At 38.3% G+C, this 19,480-nt stretch overlaps 1 protein-coding gene across 1 annotated transcript in view; it reads left to right on the top strand.

The window, feature by feature from the left end:
• Nucleotides 1–19,107, top strand: part of LOC127531539 (zinc finger MYM-type protein 1-like) — a 30,914-nt gene extending 11,807 nt beyond the window's left edge. Inside the window, exons 3-4 of the transcript XR_007938677.1 lie at nt 7,429–7,617; nt 19,019–19,107. The gene's annotated coding sequence lies outside the window, so the exon portion shown is untranslated. The remainder of the gene's footprint in view (nt 1–7,428; nt 7,618–19,018) is intronic.
• The last annotated feature ends 373 nt before the right edge of the window (nt 19,108–19,480 follow it).

Here is a 19,480-nt window from a genome sequence, read left to right as displayed (position 1 = left end):
GGTGCAATAAAATAATATTGAAACTAACATTCCACACACTCCTTACTCTTTTACATACATATTCTTAAAATTGACAGTTTGGAAGAAAGGAGCTACATTTCCTACAGTGCCCATCAGACCTTCCTCACATGAAAAACCTTATAAATAAATAAGAAACATCATTTTTGGCAACAGTGACTTTTTAGTTGGGTTTTAAAGTCACAATTATTAACATCAGTTTGAATTCCTGAACATCTTACAAACAGTTTCAGGTGTGATGCTGATCTTTACCTGCAGTAAAAGGCTGCATGCAGAAAACAGACACTGCATTAAAATAACAAGTCTCTGATTTAGTTTGAATCAGTTTACATTAGAATAGAAAGAACTGTTTGAGAGATCCTGATCTTTTTTATTAACCCATTACAGGGATTCAAAGTAAAGTTTTGTGTCATTGTATTAGCATCAGTTCATGTATTAGAGAGCTAAAATATATGAAGAGTTCATTTGCAAAAACAGGTAACTCCGTTTTCAGAAAACTAATTTTTATTGTTTACTTGAGATAATAATAATAATAACACTAATAATTAATTTTTCTACTGAGTCAAATACACTCAACTTCAGTTTGATTGATATTATCTCAAGGAAACAATCAAAAAAAAGTTTTCTGAAAATTTATCAAAATGGAGTTATCTGTTTTTGCAAATGTTCTCTTCATATATACAGTGCCTTGCGAAAGTATTCGGCCCCCTTGAACTTTTCAACCTTTCGCCACAATTCAGGCTTCAAACATAAAGATATAAAATTTTAATTTTTTGTCAAGAATCAACAACAATTGGGACACAATCGTGAAGTGGAACGAAATTTATTGGATATTTTATACTTTTTTAACAACTTAACAATCTGAAAAGTGGGGTGTGCAATATTATTCGGCCCCTTTACTTTCAGTGCAGCAAACTCACTCCAGAAGTTCAGTGAGGATCTCTGAATGATCCAATGTTGTCCTAAATGACTGATGATGATAAATAGAATCCACCTGTGTGTAATCAAGTCTCCGTATAAATGCACCTGCTCTGTGATAGTCTCAGGGTTCTGTTTAAAGCGCAGAGAGCATCATGAAGACCAAGGAACACACCAGGCAGGTCCCAGATACTGTTGTGGAGAAGTTTAAAGCCGGATTTGGATACAAAAAGATTTCCCAAGCTTTAAACATCTCAAGGAGCACTGTGCAAGCAATCATATTGAAATGGAAGGAGTATCAGACCACTGCAAATCTACCAAGACCCGGCCGTCCCTCTAAACTTTCCCCTCGAACAAGGAGAAGACTGATCAGAGATGCAGCCAAGAGGCCCATGATCACTCTGGATGAACTGCAGAGATCTACAGCTGAGGTGGGAGAGTCTGTCCATAGGACAACAATCAGTCGTACACTGCACAAATCTGGCCTTTATGGAAGAGTGGCAAGAAGAAAGCCATTTCTCAAAGATATCCATAAAAAGTCTCATTTGAAGTTTGCCACAAGCCACCTGGGAGACACACCAAACATGTGGAAGAAGGTGCTCTGGTCAGATGAAACCAAAATCGAACTTTTTGGCCACAATGCAAAATGATATGTTTGGCGTAAATGCAACACAGCTCATCACCCTGAACACACCATCCCCACTGTCAAACATGGTGGTGGCAGCCTCATGGTTTGGGCCTGCTTTTCTTCAGCAGGGACAGGGAAGATGGTTAAAATTGATGGTAAGATGAATGGAGCCAAATACAGGAGCATTCTGGAAGAAAACCTGTTGGAGTCTGCAAAAGACCTGAGACTGGGACGGAGATTTATCTTCCAACAGGACAATGATCCAAAACATAAAGCCAAATCTACAATAGAATGGTTCACAAATAAACGTATCCAGGTGTTAGAATGGCCAAGTCAAAGTCCAGACCTGAATCCAATCGAGAATCTGTGGGCAGAGCTGAAGACTGCTGTTCACAAACGCTCTCCATCCAACCTCACTGAGCTCGAGCTGTTTTGCAAGGAAGAATGGGCAAGAATTTCAGTCTCTCGATGTGCAAAACTGATAGACATACCCCAAACGACTTGCAGCTGTAATTGCAGGAAAAGGTGGCGCTACAAAGTATTAATGCAAGGGGGCCGAATAATATTGCACGCCCCACTTTTCAGGTTTTTATTTGTTAAAAAGTTTAAAATATCCAATAAATTTCGTTCCACTTCACGATTGTGTCCCACTTGTTGTTGATTCTTGACAAAAAATTAAAATTTTATATCTTTATGTTTGAAGCCTGAAATGTGGCGAAAGGTTGAAAAGTTCAAGGGGGCCGAATACTTTCACAAGGCACTGTACAAAGATTTGTCTGTTAGTCAGAGGCATTTAAAGGTGGTCATGCTTGAAGATGATAATAATGAGGGTCTAAAAAAGTTTTAAAATCTGTCAGTAGTTGAAAATCAAAACCAGCAGCACAGAGCATGAAGAAGAAAAAATGTAACTATCCAAATGCTTTGATGAACTGTAGATATTTACCTAAATTCTGTTCTTTATGACATGTAGAGATTTTATACATGAGGACCTGTAGATCCTCTGTGATGTCTGCCTTCTACATTATCATGTCTAACAGTGGTTCTTAGTAAATGTGTTTCAGAACTGATTGAAACTCCTTCCTTAAATGTGACAAATGAACTCTAAACACAACTTGTGCTGTTTAATGGTTTGAAAATATCTAGTTTGCATTTACAGTTCAGAAGACTGATAATAATCCAACTTAACATTCATAGAAAGTAAATGTACCAGATAATATCAGAGTTACACAAAACATTTACTTTGTTTTGACCAAGATGGTCGAAGTGACTTGAGGAAATAATTGTAGAAAAATGGACCTGAAACCAGAATAGATTTGTCAGCATCATGGTAGAAAAAGCTATTTTTAAAAAAGTACTTTGCAAAGTTTCTGTTTGATTTCAGGTTATTTAGCTCAGCAGAGTGTTGTGAGTCAGAGTAAGAACAGAATATTTCTATGATTAGTTTTTCTCATCTGCTCCTCAACATGCTAACAGGGACTAACGTCCAACAGAAGATTGAACTGCAGAAAGTTCCCTTTTTAAACCTGTAGAGGGAGGTCTATGCAAAGATTTGCTCCTTTATAAACACACCATCTGGAATTCTCATGTCATTTGTGACGGAACAATTTGGACCCACAAACACTCATAGAAGTTGTTGTTTGACAATAGAAGATATGATTCTCTGGACTTTATTCTTTCTAATTAGTGTTCATGGTGAGAAAATCATTTCTGCTTTAAAACACTGAAGACTTTTTATGTGGTTCACAGAAATGTGATGGATGATGATGATTTGTTTGCTTCCAGGAGTCTGGAGTGAGATCAGACTGGACCAGTCTCCATCTGAGGTGAAAAGACCTGGAGAGACAGTGAAGATGTCTTGTGTCATATCTGGTTATAGCATGACGAGCTACAATATTCACTGGATACGACAGAGACCAGGACAAGCTCTGGAGTGGATCGGGAGGATGAATACAGGCAACAATGCTGCCAGCTATGCCAGCGCCTTCCAGAATCGTTTCCCGATGACTGAAGATGTGTCCAGCAGCACTCAGTACCTCCAGATCAAGAGTCTGACAGCAGAAGATTCTGCTGTTTATTATTGTGCTCGACAACCACAGTGAGTGAAGTCAGTGAAGCAGCTGCACAAAAACCTCCACAGATGTCAGATAACAGAGAGACATCTGAGACATCATGGCTGAACTCAGTCATACTGTAGATTATCTACAATAATGTAAAGGCTTTAATGGGCCTGTTCAGCTCAAACAGAACACTAGCTCACAAAATTAACTATAAAAATGAAAGTTCTTTTGAAAATGTTCACGTCTGAATTTTTGTTAATGTTAAAATGAATACAGTTGTGGTTTTGATGCTGCAACATGTTTTGTGCACTTAAAAAAAAGCATAAAAGCTTCAGAATACCTGATATCATAGATTTGCTCTTGGATTTTATTTCATCAGTTGAATCAATGATTTTCAGTCCAGCTGTGTCCTCCCTCCTGTCATGTTCATGTAAAGTTTAGATGTCTTCCATCTCTGTTCATCTGACTGCAGGCACAACAACAGACAGCAGTTTAGGTTTTTAAAATTATTTGTTGAGCATCCATGTAAACTCCTGCAGTACTCACCCTTTACTACAACTATTCATTACTGATGTTAGAGTTTGAGTAGCTTTTGAAAAATGAATACAGTTAAACACTTTGTCGCAACCATTAATGTTTTATTGAACAAAAGAAGTATGAATAAAGAAACTGTATTACTAAGAGAAACCACACAGTCTAAATTCCATTCTAGATCTTCATTAAAACTGTACCTTATGATAGAAGCTACTCAATAAACAGCATTTGATGTGGTTGAATGATTTGGTTATTTTCCTTTCCACTACAGCATCAGCATTTTGTATTTAGTCAAACTAGTTTCAGTTCCTGAATGTTTAATGATCTCTTGATGATTGAAGTTTCTCTGTCAGTCTGTGGCTTAAAACATAAATGAAATCCTGAAATCTTTGAAGGTTTTAAAGAATCCAGTCCATCAGCTGAAATCAAGTCATTCATTTAGATGTTCATGCTGTAGGTTCTTTGACTATTAATTAAATAATTTAAATTAAGAAATGTATAGTTTTTGCTATGTTTCTACATAATTGTAGTTTTCAAGATTATATTAATTGATTCAGTTTTATATTCATGTCAAAAGTCAGCAAAAGGTTACTGTGTAAGTCACTGAAATCAGTAAATATTTATGAGAATCTGCTGGATAAGATATCAAAGATGAAAAATGAAAATTTATGCTACTCTTGTCATGAAGGAATCAGATGTTTTTTAGCTGCAGAGTTGTTGAAATGATGTTGAATCTCATGTTGTGCTGTTTATAGACCTGCCCTCTGATTTGACTGATGCAGGCGGAGCCTCATGGAAGCATTTTCATGTGGATTCAGTTTATTTAAAGGACATTTACAGACTTGAAGACATATCAGTCACATTGTCAACATGGATCAAAGACAGCTCACACTGTTGGTGGTTGCTGTGTTTGTTTGGAGTGGTGCTGAAGGTTGGAGCATGACAGAGTCTGAAGCAGCAGTGAAAAGACCTGGAGAGTCCCACAGACTCACCTGTACAACATCTGGAATATCATTTAGTGGCTACTGGATGCACTGGATCAGACAGGCTCCTGGAAAAGGACTGGAGTGGATCACTGCTGATCTACTCAGCACCGGCAAATACTACTCTCAGTCAGTCCAAGGCAGGTTCACCGTCTCCAGAGACAACAGCAAAGAGCAGCTGTATCTGCAGATGAACAGCCTGAAGACTGAAGATTCTGCTGTTTATTATTGTGCTCGACACACACAGTGACTGAAGTTGGTTGAACAGCTGTACAAAAACCTACTGACTCCTTCTTACTACGTTCACAGGCCCCAGCAATTAAATAAATGCATTTTTTTGTACACGTTATTTTTTGTTGTGTTTTAATGAACACATATTTCTCCTGTGTTGTGTAGTTTCTTAAGAACTTGCCTTGAGAAAATGTGATCATTTTAGAAAAGCAGCTAAATTTCTCTCTATGTACTGTAAGAACAAAGGAAATGCTTCATCAATAGAGCAACAGACACACTTTTCTTACTGATCTTAGATGTGTGGTTTTCCAGCACTGGATGGGATGAATGCTTAAAGCTGCTGCTTGTCATGTATTTGTATGTTTGCTGTTGGAAGCTCCTTCAATGTCAGAAGTGAGAGTGTGATTAAAGACTGATGAAACATTATTCCTGCACGATTAAACAGTAATAGACTTCTGTGTATCACAGGTGAATGAACTATTTTTGAATGTGACTGCTGTTCTTGTTTCAACCTCTAGAGGGCAGACAAAGACAGCTTTAACTTCATGGTGATGAGTTATTTTCTCTTATTCATCATCTGCTGCAAACTTCTATGACCTCTGTCACATTCAGCTGTGCACCACTGCTTCACTGCTTACTGCTTGTTGCTTCTGGTTTAGATCAAATTAATCAGATGGCTTAAATAGTAAAAGTAAAGTGGAGTTTAGCTGCAGATGAGGCCCTCAATTAGAAAGACAAAAGGATGCATTAAAGACATAGAAGGACATTTTCTGCTCAGTAAACATCCATCCTAGTTTCATTTAGATAATTTTCTCACACCGAAACATCTTATTTATAAGCAGTGACGTCTCAGTTGTTTTACACACATATTCTACATAATATCTTCATATCTTATAACTGAAACTGGTTGTCAGATTTCTGCATCTTAATCTGAACGCACTATTTAATTCATCTTTATCCACGACCACTAATGATAAATAAATGATGTTGAATCTCATGTTGTGCTGTTTATAGACCTGCCCTCTGATTTGACTGATGCAGGAGGAGCCTCATCCATCCATCCATCCATTCTCTATACACCGCTTTATCCTCACGAGGGTCGCGGGGGGTGCTGGAGTCTATCTCAGCTGACTCGGGCGAAGGCAGGGGACACCCTGGACAGGTCGCCAGTCTGTCACAGTTCTACATATACAGACAAACAATCACACTCACATTCACCCCTACGGACAATTTAGAGTAACCAATTAACCTCAGCATATTTTTGGACTGTGGGAGGAAGCCGGAGTGCCCGAAGAAAACCCACGCATGCACAGGGAGAACATGCAAACTCCATGCAGAAAGATCCCAGGCCGGGATTTAAACCGGGGATCTTCTTGCTGCAAGGCGAAAGTGTTAACCACTATCACACTGTGCAGCCCACAAAACACAAAGTGAACTTCTTAAATATAAAGCTGATCCAAAAATTAAAGCACTGCACTTGACTCTGAACATTAACAGCTGATCTGGTCCACTGATAACAATGATCAGGTTGGCTCAGCTTTTAATCATCCCTGCTGATTGTAAGGAGCTACAGCTGCACCTGTCCACTCCCACCGGGTGTAACCTGAGAAAAAGGTAAAAAAAAAAAAATACAGAAAAAAACACAACATACCGTACTTACACACAAGCACACCAAGGAACACAACAAAATGAATAAATAAATCCTTAAATTTCCAAGTCATTGTGCTGATTTGTGTGAAATTCATCACAGATCTGATGTTGATGGACTTACGGTAAATAAATTCTGTCAAAGAAACTGTACACATCATTTTAAGACTCATACTAAAACATGGAGAGCAAAGCTTATTCAAATAACACAAGTATTTTCAAATACAGAAGAAACTACACAATATTAGAAAACTGAATGATTGACAACACATTTACAGTTTCCAGAAGCAGAAAAGTTATCAGTTGTTTTATTGATGTAAGTACAGAAATATTTTATGTTGAGCATGTAATGACATTAAAATATCATGTATGAAGTCAGGAGGTGATTTCCATGTGTGTGTTCATTCTGCAGATATAATAAGTGAACAGACATTTCTATTGGCTTCTCTTGGACCAGCACTGATGCTTCATATGTTCTATGCAAACTCCATGAGGGTCCAGCTTTAAAAACATCAGACTGTCAGCAAAGTTCACAGCACATCAGTTTCACCTCCAACCATGTTGTCTGTAGCTCTACTGCTGCTCTTTGCAGCTGCATCCTGTGAGTCTCTTTGGATTTGTCACAATCTGTACTTCATTCTTTGCAGAATGACTTGATCATTCAACATTTTCTTTTTCAACAGGTGTGAAGTGTGAACAGTTGACTCAGCCACAATCTGTGACTGTGCAGCCAGGTCAACGTCTCTCCATCACCTGTCAGGTCTCTTATTCTTTGGGCAGCTACTGGACAGCTTGGATCAGACAACCTGCAGGGGAAGGACTGGAGTGGATTGGAATGAAATATACTGGAGGCTCACACTACAAAGATTCACTGAAGAACAAGTTCAGCATCGAATTAGACACTTCCAGCAAAACAGTGACTCTGAATGGACAGAATATGCAGCCTGAAGACTCTGCTGTGTATTACTGTGCCAGACTCACACAGTGACACAAATGATCAGTAGACCTGAACAAAAACCCCTCAGTGTCTGAACACTTGTAACATGAAGCCACCAGAGGAGGAGCCCTCAGACCAGGAATGAATTCAAACTGTTCATTCAGAGTTAAAAATGTGTCTTCTTTGTTTGACTCACAGAATCTTTGCAAAAATACTGAATTGGATTGAGATTAAAATGATGACAACAAAGCATTAATAAGCCTCTCATGTGAGCAAAGTTCATATTTTAGCATCCTGGTATCTGAGCTGTGAGTTTCTCAAAACTGGTTGTTCTGAGATTCAAACATTCAAAGTTATCTGCAACTTCAAAGCTTTAAACTTCTACGTATGAAAACATTGAAATTAGAGTTTAAAATTTATATAAACTAATTAAATTACCTGGCTATAACAACAACAACAAAAGGAATGCAAATAACTATCAATTTTCATAGTTTCACACAGTTTTTATTTCTGACTGAAAATTGTTCCGTCAGTTTCATCGAATGGAAAATGAATCATTAAAACATCCATGTAAAGTCATTTTTGATGTTTAAATAACGTTCTCTGGCATCTGGAAAACTGATCATTGTGAGGAAAATAACAGGATAATATTATGAACCGATTTGTCCAGAAGTTATGTTTACTTCAGTTATTCTTTTTAGTAATTCTGTCTTGTTAAAATATTACAGAATTTTAGTTCAGTTTCCTCCTTCCTGTGAGGAGGAGTCAATGCAAATCTCAACATTTTTCCACGGCTACTTATTCAGCTGCAGAGAGGAAAACAGAGAGTTGGACACTTTGTGGAAGATGATGGACTACAGGACAGGACTGCTGCTGTTAACTCTCTGCTGGGCAGGTGAAGGACTTCAACAATCCTGATTTGACACGACTCTTACATGAGTATGAACAGAATTCATTTGATGTTTTCTTCATGTCTTGGCAGGTGTTGATGGTCAGACTCTGACAGAATCTGAATCAGTGATTAAAAGATCTGGAGAATCCCACAGACTGACCTGTACAACATCTGGATTCACACTCAGCAGTTATTATATGGCCTGGAACAGACAGGCTCCTGGTAAAGGACTGGAGTGGATCGCTTATATCGGCACATCTAGTTCTCCTATCCATTACTCCCAGTCAGTCCAGGGTAGATTCACCGTCTCCAGAGATGATTCCAGCAGTAAAGTCTATCTACAGATGAACAGTCTGAGGACTGAGGACACAGCAGTGTATTACTGTGCGAGAGACACACAGTGAGAGACAGAAATAGAAGAGTGGTACAAAAACTACTTCCTCTTTTAATCACCACCATGGAGACGGCAGTGTAAGGTTTAGTGACAACAGCATGAGAGAAACAAGTCACCTTTTATAGTATGTTTATGAGACATTTATCAAATCAAATCAAATCAGCTTTATTTATATGGCACTTTTCATACAATACAGTAACACAAAGTGCCTCACAGAGGATAAAAACAAGAACAACACAATATAAAACACTATGAGAAACCCGAAACCTCCCACCCCCACCAAATATACACACAGATACACAATCACATATACATTCACACACATACGTAGACATACGAACAGACATACAGACCCACACACACAAACATACCAACATACACACACCCACATACACCATCTGTAGGTAAGAGATATAGAGGAGACATGGCCGGGCACCGAAATCCGAGGTGAGGAAGAAGCTACCTTTGGGGGCCACGCACACCGAGAGGAGTCATGGACCATGACTGCAGGGGAGCCGACACAAGGACCACCCCAGCCCAGGCAGACAAGAGGCTCCACACGAAGGTGTAAAGCTCTCCAGCCACCCGGGCCAGGGCCATCCACGGGCCAGCACCCCCATCAGTGGACCAGAATCAACTCCAGGTGTGGTAGGCCCCCAGGAGGAAACACTGGAAAATCGAGGGACTAAAACAGTAAAACAAAATAAAAGGTATGGAAGCTAAAACTGAGGATAAAAGAATAGGATGTATAAAGTAAAAATTTATATATAAAATAGTCATAAAAACTATAAGAATAGAGGTCAGCTTAAGAAATTATAAAGAGTTCAAATGAGTCAGTTAAAAGCCTGATTAAAAAGATGGGTCTTGAGCCTCTTTTTAAAAACATCAACATTCTCTGCGGCCCTGAGGTTCTCTGGGAGGGTGTTCCACAATCGGGGGCCATAATAACTGAATGCTGCCTCCCCGTGTGTTCTAGTTCTAACTTGTGGTATCGTTAAAAAGCCAGCACCAGAGGACCTCAGGGTCCGCGAGGGTTGATAAAATAAAAGTAGTGCAGACAAATAAGAAGGCCCAAGACTGTTAAGACACTTATAAACTAATAAAAGAACCTTCAAATTGATCCTGAAGCGCACGGGGAGAAAATGCAGCGATTTTAAGATAGGTGTAATATGCTCCCGCCCTCTGGTCCTCAACAGCACACGTGCAGCTGAATTTTGTAATAATTATAAGTTATGCATGCTCTTTTTAGGAAGACCAGAGAGCAGGGCATTACAGTAATCTAAACGACAGGAGATAAAAGCATGCATCAGCACCTCCGCACTGGCCTGAGAGAGGAACGGGCGGACTCTAGCTATATTCTTGAGATGGTAAAAACCTATCTTTGTTATGTTTTTGATGTGTGGAATAAAAGTGAGCTCAGAGTCAAAAATCACTCCCAGATTTTTGGCTGATTTTGAGGGTTTAAAATCCTGTAACTTTGGTAAAATTTTCTCTCTCTGGCTTCAGGAGCAATAACTAAAACCTCTGTTTTATCCCAGTTGAGCTGCAGGAAGTTTGCTGCCATCCATGAGTTGATGTCTAAAATACAGTGAAAAAGGACATCAATTGGCCCTGTGTCATCAGGAGACACGGCGATGTACAGTCATCATCAGCATAACTGTGGAAGCTGACGCCGTGCCTCCTGATGACGTCCCCAAGGGGCAGCATGTAAAGATTAAAAAGAGTTGGACCTAAAATTGACCCTTGGTGAACCCCACACTTTGTCTTATGGGTTCCTGAGGAACATGTATCCATACTTACAAAGAAACTTCGGTCAGTGAGGTAGGACGTGAACCAGTTAAAAACAGTACCAGAGAGGCCGACCAGGTTCCTCAGTCTATTTAATAAAATGTGATGGTCTACTGTATCAAAGGCGGCGGTTAGATCTAGCAGAACCAAGACTGTGAGATTATGGTTATCTAAATTACACCTGATGTCGTTTAAAATCTTTAAAAGTGCTGTCTCTGTACTGTGGTTCCTCCTAAAGCCAGACTGATGAGTCTCTAAAATATGTTTCGAGTTTAAAAATTCATTCATTTGATTAAGAACAAGTTTTTCTAGAATTTTACTTAAAAATGGTAGGTTGGATACAGGCCGGTAGTTATTTAAAACATTGGGGTCTCGATCACTCTTCATCAGAAGGGGCTTCACCGCCGCCGTTTTAAAGGAGGTGGGGAAGACACCCGTCTGAAGAGAGCAATTGACCAAATACAGCAGCTGTTCCTCAAAGAATCCATAGAGTGTTTTAAAAAATGGTGTGGGAATTGGGTCTAAAAGGCAGGTCGTCGGCTTTACCTGGGAGAAAACTCGACCAAGTGTCTTCGCATCAACCAGGGTAAAACTCTCCAGGGTTTCCTCAGGTACAGGCAATGATCCAGGTGTTAAAAGCTGTTGGGATAAAAGACTGGATCTTATGTCATTGATTTTTCTTCTGAAGTGGTCTGCAAAGGGCGTTATCCGGTGTCTTGGAGGATCTTTTAAAGTTTTTGTTTATTAAAACACCAATTGTGGAGAATAAGACTTTGGGATTATTTTTATGGTCATGAATTAGGTTTTGGAAGTGGGAGATTCTTGCTTGTTTGACTGTGTTATTGTAAATTTTGAGGTGTTGACGTAGTATTTCATAGTGAACTGTCAACTTTGATTTCCTCCATCTCCTTTCAGCACTCCTGCATTCCCTTTTAAGTTTTTAAGTTTAGAGAATTTCCAGAAGATTTTAATCTTTGAAGAAAGTTTAAAAATCTAATAATTAAAGTCTGCACACATGTGGACAGAATATTGACATGTTGTTAGAGTTGAATTTGTAAATACATTTATCATAATCGAGCCTTAGAGCATTAACTGTGTGTGCATAGTGTTTTACATGACTATTTTTATAGAATACCACTCACTCACTTCTACCTGCACATCTCTCTCTCTCTCTCTCTCTCTCTCTCTCTCTCTCTCTCTCTCTCTCTCTCTCTCCCTAGTCTCCACATCCCAGTATATTTCCACTCTTTCAGCTTAGCACACCCCCTTGTGTAACTCGAGCTATTTCTTATCTTATGCCATGTCTTCATTTCTGCTTGTGTATAAAATAAACCTTGTATGGGAGCAGTCTTTGTAGCTCGCACTAACGTGTTACACTGTGCTGTGTTACCCTTGCAAGTAAAATTACTGTCTCCGTGTGTTTTTCTGATTTGGTGAAGATCTTCTTATGTTATGTGAGAGCTCTTAACAGAGTTTCTCCCTGACACATGTTGATGCAGTAAAACAAATAATAAATTTATTTCTGTCTGCACTTGAAGAAAAGCTCAGTGAATTTATTTCTGTGCAGGTTTTTGTCATTTACAATCAGTAAAAAATACTAATGCAGTTACATTAATTCTAAACCACACCAGATGATGTTCTCTTTGATTTATATTTCAGACAACCACATACAATGCTACAAGGTTCCATTTTATTTAAATGATCCTGCAGCTGCTTTATTTCATAACTTCCAAATGAAACCATTTAAGGTGTTTCATATGAACCTGCAAACCTGTAACCAGCTACAATGAGCTTAAATTTTATAATATTTAGATCATCTGAACACTAACTTCAGTGTGTAGTAGGTGTAGGTGTAGCTTAAAACATCATTTAAATATTGAAATCTTTGGAGTTCTTAAAGAATCTAGTCCTTTAACCAGCTGAAACCAACTCAAGCATTCATTTAGATTTTTATGATATGAGTTTTCAGATCATTAATGAAATAAAATCAATACATCTGGGTTTTTTTTTGGTATAATTCCAGAAATCTATTGTTTTTGCTATGTTCTGCATTATTATATTTTTTAAGACAATATTAATTAATAAAGTTTTATCTGCATGTTAAATGTTAACAAAAGGTTACAATATTGCTTTCATGAATCAAAAATATTTATCAGAATCTGCTGGATGAGACATGAAAAATCAAAACTCAAAAATCAAATAATGAAACTTTTCAATTGTCCAATGTCATGGAGGAAACAGATGTGTTTTTTAGCTGCTGAGTTGTTGAAATGATGTTGAATCTCATGCTGTGCTGTTTATAGACCTGCCCTCTGATTTGACTGATGCAGGAGGAGCCTCATGGAAGCATTTTCATGTGGATTCAGTTTATTTAAAGGACATTTACAGACTTGAAGACATATCAGTCACATTGTCAACATGGATCACAGACAGCTCACACTGTTGGTGGTTGCTGTGTTTGTTTGGAGTGGTGCTGAAGGTTGGAGCATGACAGAGTCTGAAGCAGCAGTGAAAAGACCTGGAGAGTCCCACAGACTCACCTGTACAACATCTGGAATATCATTTAGCAGCAGGTGGATGAACTGGATCAGACAGGCTCCTGGAAAAGGACTGGAGTGGATCACAATTATCGAAGATAACAGTAACAGAATCTATTACTCTCAGTCAGTCCAAGGCAGGTTCACCGTCTCCAGAGACAACAGCAAAGAGCAGCTGTATCTGCAGATGAACAGCCTGAAGACTGAAGATTCTGCTGTTTATTATTGTGCTCGATACACACAGTGACTGAAGTTGGTTGAACAGCTGTACAAAAACCTACTGACTCCTTCTTATACATTCACAGGCCCCAGCAATAATATAAATGCATTTTTAAATTTTTTGCTTTAATAATAATATACTTCTTTTATGTCAAGTGGTTTCTTTTAAAAATTCTTTCAGAAAATGTGATTACGATAGAAAAGCAGCTAAATTTCTCTCTATGTACTGTAAGAACAAAGGAAATGCTTCATCAATAGAGCAACAGACACACTTTTCTTACTGATCTTAGATGTGTGGTTTTCCAGCACTGGATGGGATGAATGCTTAAAGCTGCTGCTTGTCATGTATTTGTATGTTTGCTGTTGGAAGCTCCTTCAATGTCAGAAGTGAGAGTGTGATTAAAGACTGATGAAACATTATTCCTGCAGGATTAAACAGTAATAGACTTCTGTGTATCACAGGTGAATGAACTATTCTTGAATGCGACTGCTGTTCTTGTTTTAACCTCTAGAGGGCAGACAAAGACAGCTTTAACTTGATGGTGATGAGTTGTTTTCTCGTATTCATCACCTCCTGCAAACTTTTATGACAATAAATGACCTCTGTCACATTCAACTGTGCACCACTGCTTCACTGTTTACTGCTTTTTTGTTATTATTGTTTTTGCATTGTTATCTCTTTCAAGATCTTCAAGTGGCTAATGATCCTGCAACTGCTCTATTTCATAACTTCCAAATGAAACCATTTAAGGTGTTTCATATGAACCTGCAAACCTGTAACCAGCTACAATGAGCTTAAATTTTATAATATTTGGATCATCTGAACACTAACTTCAGTGTGCAGCAGTAGGTGTAGTACAGAAAATATGGAAATAACTGGATGAATACATAAATGCTGCTGTTAAAAAATAAACAGTTAACCCTCCTGTCGTGTTCGGGTCAAATCAGACCGATTTACAACTTAAAACCTTCATAAAAATTTTGTTTTACATCTGATTGCCTCAAGGCCTCATGATATCCTCCATGCTATGCAATTACACACATAAAAAAGATTTTCACCACTTTCATTGAATTTTGAGTGTTTTAATCAACCTTGTTACACCTGTTGTGTTCCCGGTCAAAAGTGTCCGCCATAAGAAATGAATGGGTAACCAGAATACATTCATCCATCAGACAGAAAATATTTCCATAAACAACTCACTCACTCACTCTTCAGACCGAACAATGTCTTTTGTGGGTACACATCTCTTTCCCGTGCTTATGTGCTGTTCCTCCCACGTGAACCGAAACAATGTATCAAATCTTCGCACAGACTAGACAGGTGTCTGTTATGTGAACCCATCTCTTTCCCGCGCCTTTGTGCCTAACCCCCACGTGAACCACACCTTCCAGACTAATCAATGTATCAATCAGTGTATCAAAACATTGGCATCAATGTATCATCTTCACACAGACCCCATATATATAGCTTGATGTCTTCCTTGCACTCCTTTTACTCTGAGCACAATGAGTAGGCGGCTGACCAAGAGGTTCTCTGTCGAAGAGGTTCTGGTCCAGATTTTTGGACAGGATGAAGAGGGCAATGAAATTGAGCCAGAGATAGAGGAGGATGTCTCAGAAGAGGAAGACAACACGGATTTTGATCCAGACTTTGAGGAGACAGACCAGTCAGCCGATGGAGAGGGAGAGGCATCTGAAGATCAGACACCTGAGGAGACTTTCTGGTCCCAAGAGTGGACACTTGCTCTGGTCTTCAGTCCACCAGGACAGAGGAAGTAGAGCAAGAGTGGAAAATATCATAAAGATGACGCCAGGGCCAATTCGCGATGCAACATCTCGTGTGGATGACATCACACACCTTCATGTTGAGTTTCATCTTTGGTTTTCCATTTATTTTTTACAGTACACGTTCATAATTGTAATTTTAACTGCAGTTGTTTTATGTCTATTTCCATAAATTCATGTTAAATGTCACTTGTTCACAGTTAAAGAATGTTGAATAAAAGTTTGCTGGTGAAAAATGATTTTTGTGCTATTTTAAAAGCTGTTAAAACAGACCGGTCAATTTTGACCAGGAACACTAAAGTAAGGGGCAGGAGGTGAACACGACAGGAGGGTTAAAAAGACTTCACTCATATTTTTTAATTTGTTGAACAGCATATGTGTCAAAAATGTGTCTTAAATTTGATTTGAAAGCGTGATAAATACTCTGTTAATATTCCCCAAATAAAGCAGTGATCCTCATAGTCTGCATGGGGCCCTTTGATCAAAGTTTATTCAGAACTTAATTTATAAAAATTAGAATTTTACATGCAAAAATGTAGTATTCACTTTTTAGCATGAACAATAATAACAACTCTAAATGAATTTTGAAAAAAATGAAAATGTGAAATGTTGGTAAAACAGTTTGCAGAAATGTGTTGTTTGCAAAAGTCAGCACTATTTAGTTCATCTTCACCCACGACCACGAATGTAACACCAGGTTAGCACAGATTTGTAACAAAGCACTCTTCTGTATAATTGTGTCCTCATTTATTTATTTACTTAATTTGATTCCCCCCCCCCCCCCCCTTTTTTTTCATCTAACTGCCCAGGAATTTCTAGACAGCAACACTGACACTGAGTGAATCGTCATGATGAAATCAAAGAATACTAATACTCCCATTCATATACTTCTTACACATTTGAAATGATTTTTTTTAACTTGGTGCTACTGAACATCTGTTATAAAATCACTTCTTCTTAAATGTGACAAAAACATCTGTTTTGTGGAGATTATCTGATAGATATGAAAGCAGATATTTTCCTGTCCACTACAGTATCAGTATTTTACATTTAGTCAAACCAGTTTCTGTTAATGAGTGTTTAATTATCTCTTGATGGTTGATGTTTGTCTGCAAGTCTGTGGCTTAAAACATCATTTAAATACTGAAATCTTTGAAACTCTAAAAGAATCCAATCCTTCAACCAGCTGAAACCAACTCAATCATTCATTTAGATTTTAATGATATGAGGTTTCAGACCATTAATGAAATAAAATCAATATATTTGTTTTGTTTTGTTTTTTTGCATAATTCCAGAAATCTATTGTTTTTGTTATTTTCTGCATTATTATATTTTTTGAGACAATTATTTATTAATAAAGTGTTATCTGCATGTTAAATGTTAACATAACGTTTTAATATTACTCTCCTGGATCAACAAATATTTATCAGAATCTGCTGGATGAGACATCAAAAATCAAAAATATAAAATCAAATAATGAAACTTTTCAATCGTCCAATGTCATGGAGGAAACAGATGTTTTTAGCTGCAGAGTTGTTGAAATGATGTTGAATCTCATGTTGTGCTGTTTATAGACCTGCCCTCTGATTTGACTGATGCAGGAGGAGCCTCATGGAAGCATTTTCATGTGGATTCAGTTTATTTAAAGGACATTTACAGACTTGAAGACATATCAGTCACATTGTCAACATGGATCACAGACAGCTCACACTGTTGGTGGTTGCTGTGTTTGTTTGGAGTGGTGCTGAAGGTTGGAGCATAACAGAGTCTGAAGCAGCAGTGAGAAGACCTGGAGAGTCCCACAGACTCACCTGTACAACATCTGGAATATCATTTAGTAGCTACTGGATGAACTGGATCAGACAGGCTCCTGGAAAAGGACTGGAATGGATTTCTATTATTAACCAAGGTAGTGGCAGCACATATTACTCTCAGTCAGTCCAAGGCAGGTTCACCATCTCCAGAGACAACAACAAAGAGCAGCTGTATCTGCAGATGAACAGCCTGAAGACTGAAGATTCTGCTGTTTATTATTGTGCTCGAGACACACAGTGACTGAAGTTGGTTGAACAGCTGTACAAAAACCTACAGTCCTCATCAGACATGAAAAACATCCTCAGTTTACATAATTCTCTGACACCTATACACCTGTTTTGCAACCAGTGACAATTTAAAGATATTCCTGAGAAATAATTGTTACTAAACCTAGATTGTAAGAACATATTCTACATAATATCTTAATATCTTTTCCCTGAAACTTGTGCACTTGCTGCCTCTTAACTTGAACGCAGTATGTGTAAAAAAAATTTTTTTTGAAGTTTCGACTATAATAGTGTCCTAATTTTAATTTCATTTAATTTAGTTTTTGCACCTAGCTGCCCAGGGATTTCGGGAAGAAATACTAATTCTGAGTGAATTATCATGGGGAAATAAAATAATATTGAAGCTAACATTCCAAACACTCCTTACATATTTTTAAATATTTGTTTCAGTCTGATGCTACTGTCATCTGTGTCTCACAGGCAAGTTTGGAAATAAGCTACATTTCCTACAGTGCTCATCAGACCTTTCTCACATGAAAAACCTTATAAATGAATGAGAAACTTCATTTTTGGTACCAGTGACTTTTTAGTTGGGTTTTACAGCCACAATGATTAACATCAGTTTGAATTCCTGAACATCTTACAAGCAGTTTCAGGTGTGACGCTGGATTTTTATCTGCAGTAAAAGGCTGCATGCAGAAAACAGACGCTGCATTAAAGCGGCAACTAAATGAAAGCATTTAGTTAGAGTCACTTTACATTAGAATAGAAAGATCTGTTTGAGAGATTCAGATCTCGTTTGTCGTCTGATTGTGCCCAACAGGGATTCAAAGTAAAGTTTTGCATCAAGCTATGCCAGAAACGAGTGGCTAACGGGAAGTGCCAAGATTAACCGGCTTTTCTGCTGGCCATGTCTCCTATTTGACCGGTCTACCGGCTCCCTGAACAACCCCTGGAGCACAACCTCTTTTTTATCACTGAAATGAATGAGAAGTCGGTAGAATAAAGGTACTGTAACAGTAGGCTGATTTGTTTACATGAAAATAACAGTTAAAACACCGAATCTAATTTGTTGTTCACACTGGCTTCTTCGGTAATTTTGGTCACGGGCCGCCACTGGTTTAAACATTGCTCAAAGTTGAGAGTTTCCCTTGCTTCATATGTTGGATTCTATGCAAACTCAGTGGCCTCCTTTGTTACTCAGCTATAAAAACTTCTCATCAGACTGCAGAGTGGAGTTCACAGCAGCACAGGTTCAGCATAAACCATGTTTGTGTTTGCTCTGTTTCTGCTCTTTGCAGCTGGATGTGAGTCTCTTAGAACATCTGTATATTTGTCATCATCAGCAGTTCTTCTTTTACAATAAAATCTGATCATTTGTCACGATGCATTTTCTTTTTTTAAACAGGTGTGAAGTGTGAACAGTTGACTCAGCCACAATCTGTGACTGTGCAGCCAGGTCAACGTCTCTCCATCACCTGTCAGGTCTCTTATTCTGTGAGCAGCTACTACACAGCGTGGATCAGACAACCTGCAGGAAAAGGACTGGAGTGGATTGGAATGGTAGCAGGATCTGCAACATACTACAAAGATTCACTCAAAAGCAAATTCACCCTTTCCACAGACTCTTCCAGCAAAACAGTGACTCTGAATGGACAGAATATGCAGCCTGAAGACTCTGCTGTGTATTACTGTGCCCGAAGAGACACACAGTGACACAAATGATCAGTAGACCTGAACAAAAATCCTTCAGTGCCTGAACACTTGTAACATGAAGCCACTAGAGGAGGAGCCCTCAGACCAGGAATGAATTTAAGAACAAAACACTGCTATTCTTTCCATTTTAAATTAATTGACACAGTGACGCTTT

This window comes from Acanthochromis polyacanthus, chromosome 21 (genome assembly GCF_021347895.1).
Source record: "Acanthochromis polyacanthus isolate Apoly-LR-REF ecotype Palm Island chromosome 21, KAUST_Apoly_ChrSc, whole genome shotgun sequence".
Lineage (NCBI taxonomy): Eukaryota > Metazoa > Chordata > Actinopteri > Pomacentridae > Acanthochromis > Acanthochromis polyacanthus.
This window is presented reverse-complemented; position numbering and strand designations above follow the sequence as displayed.